Source organism: Antechinus flavipes, chromosome 1, assembly GCF_016432865.1.
Source record: "Antechinus flavipes isolate AdamAnt ecotype Samford, QLD, Australia chromosome 1, AdamAnt_v2, whole genome shotgun sequence".
Lineage (NCBI taxonomy): Eukaryota > Metazoa > Chordata > Mammalia > Dasyuromorphia > Dasyuridae > Antechinus > Antechinus flavipes.
In genome coordinates, this window is record NC_067398.1 from 617,668,909 (window position 1) to 617,674,908 (window position 6,000).

Consider the following 6,000-nt stretch of genomic DNA (forward strand, 5'->3'; position numbering starts at 1 on the left):
AAGAATTCTTGACTTCCCTTTATCATTATTATTCAGGGTTTGGAGTCATTTCTCCTGTTTGGGTTATTTGGCTTGCTGAAACTTATCCCAAGGATTGTCAAAATTTAATATCAAACAACTAAGAAATTACGATTTCTTCAAGTACTTGCTTTATTTGGGAAAAGAACCTTTTGCATCCAATCCTATACTTTGTGACAAGTTAAATCTTTCTTCCCAATTAGCCCCCTGTGAACTCTGAATCTTGGAAACTTAACTTTGTGACTAGGTCTGTGTGCCTTTATGGCTTATAAGGATGTAGGAGACTGATGTATGATCAAAAATTCTTTCTGTCCCTGACATAATTGTGAGAACACAAAACAGTGTTGTTTTTCTGAGCTCTGAACTTGTGTTTGACTTTAACAAAATTGAAGTTTTCACCTTTGTAATCTCTGTTGTCATATAATCTTGTGGATAATACTTTTCCTGAAAGCTTTGTAACAATCTTTGCCCAATAATGAAACCTATTACTTAAAGAAATAACAAAAGTCCTTTCTCCCGAATATGCCAGAAGAAAGGGAATGATATAAATCAGAAGAGTCAAATTCATCTACAACTCTATTGAATGCAACCAGGGTCAGATTAAAATGTAATTTGGTAGTATTTAACAAATATAAATAAAAATACAATAAAATAGAGATATTATTAACATGTGGTTTTCTAAATCAATATACAGCGTTCAGGGATCAGCCTTCGAGAACAGCCAGGAATATCCAATGAGGGACTCTTGCTGAGACTATATATATATAGATACCTATGTTACTCCTTCAGAAAGTGACTTGGGTGATTCGTTTTCATTTCCAATCTGCTCTTTTGGTAATTGAGAATTACATTGCTGTAAGTGCAAGTAACATTCTATAAATCAAAGTGTTAAGATGAAAGGAAGCAGTGTTGTGCCACAGTTCTCTTTTATTGTCCTGACTCAGTTTCCCTAATTGTCCTGACTCAGTTTTCCTAAATTGTCCTGCCTCGGTTTCCCTGAATTGTTCTGCTCAATCTTGCAACACCATCATTCCCTCCTTATCATGATGATCCAGATAAGGAGAAAGACCTTCTATCTTAGACATCATCAGAATGTTGGATGCCTTTCCCCATTCTGTAATCCCAATTATCAGATATCCCCCATGCCTCCCTCCCCTCCCTCGTCAGAACCCGATTGTTAGTCCCATGTTCCCGCTCTCAGCACCCTGACTCTGCTGCTGCCTCAGTCTACCCCTGAGTCTGAGCCATGTGTATATAGATCATTGAGAACTTACATTGTTTACTGAATACTTGGACACGAGAGTTCAATCTAGTCAATTGATTAACTCTCCAATAAATTAAATTATTAAATACTCTCTAATCTCTATCTTCCCTCAGTTTCTCTGGCATTGCATTTTGGAGGCTTCCCACTGAGATATTAGAAAATGAGAGCAGGATTAGAGATTAAAGACCTTCGGGTCTCCCCCTTGGGCTTGGGGTGGCTGGAGATCCGAGTTTTCAGCCTGGAGAGGCCGGCCCTCTGGATTTCTCCAGAGTCTCCAGGAAAGAGCAGTTTTCAGCTGCAGCAGTCCGATGGTGGACACCTTCATTTCATCCAGAGGAGACTATGTCTGGATGTCTGTTTTAGGACATAATCTTATCTGTTTATCTGTTCTGTCTGTCTGTGCTGGCATTTGGATTCTCAGAATAATAAAATGCTGGTGGGCATTAAATTCTGACATGGGTATCAACAGGATGCTGGTTTTGTGTGTCCTAAGACACATATAGGCTGATCTGATTCTGAGCGCCTTTTTGGGCACTCTCTGGTTATGTTGTTAAATGTTTTGTTTAATATTGTAATTGTGCAGTCTATGTCTATGTGATCTGTGTTCTGTGTGACTTATCTGTCTGTTTTGCTAATTTAAGAGCTCTGTTAAGTTTTAAGAACAATGATTAAGAATTGGTCATTTCAATGTTGCTGCTGTACTTAGTATAAAAATTGCTTGTGATTTCTAACTCCTTAACCTGTTGCACTGATCTGTAAGTAAGAACAGAAAAATTTTGGCTATTTTTAAACTGGTGGTTTTTTCTTTGGAAAAGGTTTTCAGAGCCTGCTAGAGTAAAGGAAAATAAAACCTTATCTGATTGAAATTCAGGAAGGAGAAAACATTTGATTAGGAATTTTAGGATGATTCTGAAATTGTGAAGAATAATTTTACTATTGCCTGTGTATGCTACATTTGTTTACTCTGAGTATAAGATTTTAGAATTTGTTTGAATATTGAAACCTTTATTACTAAAAAGGAAAAAGAAAAAAAAAACTTGTCTATTTTAGGAATGGCAAAAAAAAAGAAAAAAAAAAAAAGGTTTTTTTTCCTTGAGAAGCAGCCTGCTAGTAGGATTAAAGGGAAAGAGCAATAAAATTCAAGCTTAGCCTGGGCTGCACAATAAATCTCTAGAGATAAGAAAGATGCTAATTGCTGTCAGAAGAACACTCATGCAGGGAAAAAACTTCTTTTAAAAAAGCTGCATTTAGTTTGGTTCTGGGTTTGTTACCTATATTATAACATTATAACTTATGCTTTAAATCCAGCTTTGCTGGAAATTAGGCTTGGACCCACACTTAGCACCGTATACCACGATAAGATCAAAATGGGTCTGTGGTTTAGGCATAAAGAAAAATTAGAGGAACATAGGATAATTTACCTCTCAGACTTGTGGAGGAGGAAGAAATTTGTGACCAAAGATGAACTAGAGACCATTATTGATCACAAAATAGAGAAAGGGAAGCAACAAACTAGGAAAACATCTTCACAGTTAAAGGTTCTGATAAAGGCCTCATTTCTAAAATATATAGAGAATTGACTCTGATTTATAAGAAATCAAGCCATTCTCCAACTGATAAATGGTCAAAGGATGTGAACAGACAATTTTCAGATGATGAAATTGAAACTATCTCCACTCATATGAAAGAGTGTTCCAAATCACTATTGATCAGAGAAATGCAAATTAAGACAACTCTGAGATACCACTACACATCTGTCAGATTGGTTAAAATGACAGGAAAAAATAATGATGAATGTTGGAGGGGATGCGGGAAAACTGGGACACTGATGCATTGTTGGTGGAGTTGGGAACGAATCCAACCATTCTGGAGAGCAATCTGGAATTATACCCCAAAAGTTATCAAACTGTGATACCCTTTGATCCAGCAGTGCTACTACTGAGCTTATACCCCAAAGAAATATTAAAGAAGGGAAAGGGACCTGTTTGTGCCAAAATGTCTGTGGCAGCCCTGTTTGTAGTGGCTAGAAACTGGAAAATGAATGGATGCCCATCAATTGGAGAATGGTTGGGTAAATTGTGGTATATAAATGTTATGGAATATTATTGTTCTGTAAGGATGAATACAGAGAGGCTTGGAGAGACTTACATGAACTGATGCTAAGTGAAATGAGCAGAACCAGGAGATCATTATACACTTCAACAATGATAATGTATGAGGATGTATTCTGATGGAAGTGGATTTCTTCGACAAAGAGATCTAACTCAGTTTCAATTGATCAATGATGGACAAAAGCAGCTACACCCAAAGAAAGAACACTGGGAAATGAATATAAACTGTTTGCATTTTTGCTTTTTTCCCGGGTTATTTCTACCTTCTAAATCCATTTTTTCCTGTGCAACAAGAGAACTGTTTGGTTCTGCAAACATATATTATATCTAGATTTTGGTCAAATTACAGATATTGACTTGTTTCTGGGACCTAGATCAGCTTTGATTGCCAGCACGCCAGGCCACACCACACGTATCCCCTGCATGGACTAAGAGTCTCTGCCAGTGCCCAGCCTGAAGCAGTTTTGAATGAGGCTTCATCCCTCACCCCTGATGGACTGATATGGGGAATTTGAGAACCCTGATTGGGTCGTCTATTACCGTCTGTTTAAGATTTGGGATGTAATTGGTTAAACTTGTGTAACTATTGCTGTATGTTTGAGGGATTTTTAGGAAACTTACTGTACTAGTCTGTTATGTATAGGCATTTTGATTCACTCTTGGGACTTATATGTGGGATAGTTATTTGATAATTCCTTTCTGTGAGAAAAAAAAGGGAGGATAGGAAATTGAGGAAACTGGTGTATTTTTCTCAAAATACCTGAAAGAATGGGAAGCCTATTCACTTTGCCTTAGGCACTTCTGCGCCACCCCTATCTCGCTGCTTCAGATTTGGTGATTTGCTGGTTGTTTTAACTTTGAAATCCCTTATTCTGTTGGAATTGCCCTGGCAGAATCAGTTTTGGGGATTATTTTTTAGAAACAACCAGAAATCAGACACTTATCCTGGGACTGGCAGACTCTCTGATCTGTTTCTCCACTCCTATTACTCCAGTTTCTTAATTAGTATTTCAGCATTTTGGTATCATGCCTCTAATAGTTCGAGGTTGCCTGCCTTCTAACTGCATGATTTGCTCAGAAATCTGGATCCTAGTAGCAGCTGCTGTTCTATTGAGAGGGGACAGGTGGGGCTACTCCAGGCCCCACTTTTTTACCCCTTTGGAGTCCCTGACAGACTTGGGGTGCCCTCTTAGGATGGGCAGCAGGACTGTCCTGAGCACTGCTACTCCCTATATAAGCAGAGGCTGAGTTAAATGCACAAATGACCACAGACCTAACTCACAGTGAACTGTCCATCTCAAACTGGATTCTCTGGCCGAGATGCTCCCCAACTGCAGAGGACCTGACATGCTAGCAACAGGGAGCCTGTGTGTATTGCTGATTAATTCTGGGGTTATCAGGAAGAGCCCTATCCTTGCCATAAGTCCTTGAATTTTTTTAGTTTTATTTTGGTTTATTTGCTTCACAAATTATTGGTCAAAATTATGGTGCTGAGACTTATCTAGAGGAAGATAATTCAATGATTTGAATATTCAGAAGAGAGTGTGGAATGTTGTGCCACAGTTCTTTTTTATTGTCTGACTCAGTTTCCTTAATTGTCCTGACTCAGTTTCCCTAAATTGTCCTGCCTTGGTTTTCCTGAATTGTTCTGTTCAAACTTACAACACCACTGCTCCCTCCTTATCATGAAGATCCAGATAAGGAGAAAAATCTTCTCTTAGAAATCATCAGAATGTTGGGTACCTCTCCCCATTCTGTAATCCCAATTATCAGATGTCCCCTATGTCTCCCCTCACCCTGTCAGAACCAGATTGTTAGTCCCGTGCTCCTGCTCTCAGCACCCTGACTCTGCCCCTGCCTCAGTCTACCCCTTGAGTCTGAGCCAAGTGTATATATGTCATTGAGAACTCAGAACTCAGATTTCAAGTAAACTATTAAATATAAACTATTAAATACTCTCTAATCTCTATCTTGCCTCAATTTCTCTGGCATTACAGCAGGAGATTCTGAATCTTTATCATGGCCTCGTAGGAACTGGGTTCAAATTCCAGATCTGATACATGCTGGTTATGTAACTCTAGACAAGTCACTCAAGGTCCTGGGCAACTCTGAGACTCCAAATTACAATTTCTGGTGTGCTTTGGTGGATGTTCTATCTGAGGACTCCTTATGTCAATGAAATCACAGGGTTGGAGAAGAAAAAAATACTCTTTGAATACTGGCTATTACTACTATTACTGCTATTATGTAGGTACAGAGATGGTGCAGTGGGTAGTGCTGAACCTGAAGTTGAGTCCAAGGTCCAAATCTAGTCTCAAACCCTTACTTGCTATGTGATCTCAACCATCTCTGTCTTCCTCAGTTTCCCCATATACAAACTGAGGATATACCGTCTCCCAGGATTGTGAGGATAAAATAATATTTGTAAAGCACTTTGTAAACCTTAAAGTGCTTTATCAACTCTTAGAAAGACTCTAAGATGCAAAAATGCAGGTTGAAGTAATGTCACATGATTCAAAAACCATTTAAAATTCATCATTTTCTTAGTCACAAAAGGATTTATATGAGAATAAATTACTTTAAGTCATTTAAAAAACACAACTAATA